Source organism: Macrobrachium rosenbergii, chromosome 23 (genome assembly GCF_040412425.1).
Source record: "Macrobrachium rosenbergii isolate ZJJX-2024 chromosome 23, ASM4041242v1, whole genome shotgun sequence".
NCBI classification, from domain to species: domain Eukaryota; kingdom Metazoa; phylum Arthropoda; class Malacostraca; order Decapoda; family Palaemonidae; genus Macrobrachium; species Macrobrachium rosenbergii.
Window position 1 is genome coordinate 21,675,995 of NC_089763.1, and position 5,000 is coordinate 21,680,994.

Genomic DNA, 5,000 nt, shown 5'->3' on the forward strand with positions numbered 1-5,000 from the left:
AAAAATATAACAGACACCTCACGTCTCGAACAGTCGACCTAACCGCTCAGTTCTCCTCGCTGCTGGGAGAAAGGGAATTCGGTATTTGGTACGATACATGTACACATTCGCCACCGGGTCTAAGCAATGTCAGGCAGGGCAGCCGATCAAGGCTACAGCCTACCCACAACGCCAAATCAAAGTCCTTCAAATAGAAGGCATCGTTTTTACCCCATATAAAAATGGGAAAAAGCACGTTAAAACGAAGAAATATATATATATATATATATATATATATATATATATATATATATATGTGTGTGTGTGTGTGTGTGTGTGTGTGTGTGTGTGTGTGTGTGTGTGTGTGTGTGTTTATATCCCTTTATATATATTAAAAATGAATGTATATTTAAAAGTACACGCTAACTAACTGGGAAATTACGATTTGCAATAGACATGAAAATACGATATTGTCATATAATCTCACCTTCACAAATTAATTCTCTCTCTCTCTCTCTCTCTCTCTCTCTCTCTCTCTCTCTCTCTCTCTCTCTCTCATGTGCATGTAGGTGTTTCCACAATAACTAAAACATTCATGTCTATGATATTTACAGGAAATAGAAGTAAGATCTGCATAATATAATACATGCATATCTGGTTTTATTCCAGGTGGGGCGGCTGGATTTACCGTGGATTACAAAACTTCCTGTTTCATCTCTGTAATGAAACTGAAACAGGAAGGCAAAAGTAATCGGACTGGGAGACGGGAAATGAAAAAGGATCGAGCGGATGGGAAATGAAAGAAGGTATGCATGGCATATCCTCTGTCAAGGGTTCTTTTTCACTGAATTATTTCGTTGCTTTTATTTTTCTTTTTCTTTCGGCAGTTTTGACTGTTGACAGAGAGTGTCGTCTGATATTGCTTTTTCGAATGGAGATTTTCTTTCTTTTACTTTTATTTTCTGTAAAAGAAAACTATTGTGCCGGCTTTGTCTGTCCGTCCGCACCTTTATCTGCCCGCATTTTCTGTCCGCCCTCGGATCTTGAAAACTACGGAGGCTAGAGGGCTGCAAATTGGTATGTTGGTCATCCACCCCCCAATCATCAAATATACTAAATTGCAGTCCTCTAGCCTTAGCAGTTTTTTAAATTTTATTTAAGGCCGTGGTTAAAGTTTCATGGGCCGTGGCTCATACTGCATTATGCCTAAACCACCGAAAGACAGAGCTATTTTCGGTGGCGTTGATTATACGCTGTACAGAAAACTCGATTGCGACGAAGAAACTTCGGCGCATTCTTTACTTGTTTTCAACTATTCTTAGTCAATGCTTACAGTAGATTATTTTTTTTTTCACTTTACTGAATTTTGGTTGTAGGGAGATTTAATTAATACCTAAATGAAATTTTTCCCGCTTTTCTCAATAGTGGCTTGAAGGAAGAACATAGTCAATACTTAAATGAATTATTTTTATTTTTTGACATTTTAGCTTATGATCAGTAGTTAAGTGAATTTTTTTTACTTTTAACGATCCTAACAGCCTATAGTAAGAATCAAGTCAATACTTAAATGAAATATATATATATATATATATATATATATATATATATATATATATATATATATATATATATATATATATATATATATATATATATATATAAGCAAATCCCCACAGGAAAATGACAGACAGAATTTCAGTCTGTCATTTTTCCTGTAAGATCATTATACACTAGTCACGTGCATCTACTGTGATTTCTTAAATATATATATATATATATATATATATATATATATATATATATATATATATACTATATATACTATATATATATATATATATATATATATATATATATATATTATTCAGTTTGGAATAATGTAGAAAATCTCAGTTAATATCTAAATGGCTTTTTTTTTTATTCCAGTTCTGGCTTATAGGAAGATTTTGGCAATACTTAAATATATTCTTTTATCTTTTTACTTTACTCAGTTTTGGCTTATAAGAAGATCTTAGTAAATACTCAGAAAAAAATGTTTTTCCCTTTAATGCAATTCTACACATAGGAGAGACCTTGGGTTAACCCTATATGTTTACCATTTTCTTAACCCCACCGAACTTAGATGACATGAGAAAGAGTTGAGAAAGAAGAAAGGAGAAACAGCAGATGAGGAGGAGTAGGAGGATGAGGAGGAGGAGGATAAGAGGAGAAGAGGGAGGAAGAGGAAGCAATAAAAATGACTGTATTGACTCCCAGATTATTTGGGCTTTGACATCTGAGGTCTTTTCCCTGGAGGATTCCTTTCAAGTGTTTCATTATCAATATTTTATTGCCTATGACTCGATGATCAAACGCGCCATGGAGTATGCAAGAGCAGATACACGCGCGTGCACACACACATACACATTGTATCATTGAATACATGAGCATATATATATATATGTATATATATATATATATATATATATATATATATATATATATATATATATATATATATATATATATATATATATATATATATATATATACATATATATATATATATATATATATATATATATATATATATATAATATATGTATATATACGCACAAACATACATACATATATATGTGTATTTATATATATATATATATATATATATATATATATATATATATATATATATATATATATATATATATATATATATATATATATATATATATATATAATAATATATATATATACATACAAACAAACATACATACATATATATGTGTATTTATATATATATATATATATATATATATATATATATATATATATATAAATATATATATATATATATACATATATTCTTCACTTTAGTTATGTCTACTCAACAGATGATATCTTCTGATATACAATTCTTTTTTCAAATTCGTTTTTGCTTAAAAAGTGAAGTTTACAGCGGATTTCACTCATTTTTAAACCTTGTTTCAAAATTATCACGAAAATATATTGCATAATATGCAAATATTAACGAGATCATCATAGGTTTCAATAATCTATTCATATTATTTTTTAAAGTATTTTTATTCTATCTTCTGTCTAAAAATCTTTAAACAGTATATATATCAAAGACGGTTTATCTCTCATTCTCTCTAATCCATTTTAGTTTTCTATAAAAGAGAACTATTGTGCCGGGTTTGTCTGTCCGTCCGCACTTTTTCTGTCCGCACCCAGATCTTAAAATCTACTGAGGCTAGAGGGCTGCAAATTGGTATGATGATCATCCACCCTCCAGTCATCAAACATGCAAATGCAGCCTGGCCTCAACCAGACCCCTGATTTTTTAAGGTTAAAGTTAGCCATAATCGTGCTTCTGGCAACGATAGGCCACCATTGGCCGTGGTTAAAGTTTCATGGGCCGCGTCGTATACAGCATTATACCGAGACCACCGAGAGATAGATCTATTTTCGGCGGCCTTGATTATACACTGTACAGTAAACTCGATTGCGCCGAAGAAACTTCTGTGCATATTTTACTTGTTTTTTTTTTTATAGATAATTACATACGAAGAATCTATGGAAGGTTGCAATTTCCTACGAAATGTCTTGTGACACAGGGGTAACCCTGTGCACAAGCGTGAATAAAGATTAATACAACCTTGTGTATCATTCCGAACAGATTGAAGAAGACCTCCTCTTTACCTAATATCCATGACCCGTCTCCGGTAATAATCGAAGTCATTCACTATTGTGGAGGGAACAGAGACCAATTTAGGCCTTTCCTTAATTTTCAGTAAATATAAACAAATTCATGAGTGAAAGTATTTGCATATTCCCTTTACTAGTTAAAAAAAAAATAAAATTATTTCCGTATATGATATTGATACATTCCCTTTCCGGTAAAAAAATATATATTAAATTTATATTATAAATTAAAATATATTCATGAGCGACAGTATTTGCATATTCCCTTTCCTAGTAAAAAAATTTAAAACTCTCCGTATTTGATATTATAATTCCCTTTACAGTAATATATATATATATATATATATATATATATATATATATATATATATATATATATATATATATATATATATATATATATATATATATATATAAATATATATAAATATATATATATATATATATATATATATATATATATATATATATATATATATATATATATATATATATATACTGAATTTATATTATAAATAAAAATAAATTCATGAGTGAAGTATTTGCATATCCTCTTTCCAGTCAAAAAGAAATTAAAACTATTTCCGTATATGATACTGATACATTCCCATTCCAGTAAAAAAAATATAGTAATTGGTATTATAAATATGAATAAATTCAAGAACGATAGTATTTGCATTTTGCCTTTTCTACTAAAAAAAAAACTCTTTCCATGTATAATATTGAAACATTCCCTTTCCAGCCAAAAAAAAATTTATTGAATTTATATTGTAAATATAAATAAATTCATGAGTGAAAGTATTTCCATATCCTCTTTCCAGTAAAAAAAGGAACTAAAACTATGTGGGTATATTATATTGATATATTCCCTTTCCAGTAAAAAAGTATATTAAATTGATATTATCAATATGAATAAATTCATATTCCCTTTTCTAGTAAAAAAAAAACTATCTCCGTATATGATATTGTTACATTCCCATTCCAGTAAAAAAATATATTAAATTTATATTATAAATATAAATAAATTCATGAGTAAAAGTATTGGTATATTCCCATTCCAGTAAAAAAAGAAATTAAAACTATGTGGTTATAATATACTGATATAATCCCTTTCCGGTTAAAAAAAAAAATTTGACTTTATCTCCATATATTATATTGATGTATTACCGCATACTCTAGTGGACTAAATCTCTCTTGCACTAATGATTTATTTTTGTGAATAAAGAAAGGCTCTTTTCGAAAAAAAAATTACTTAATGATTAATGAGCTTTTAATGGCATTTTTGACTGACGATCTTAATTACAAAACTAAACTGCATTTGCCAAAGTCCGGTCATAAAT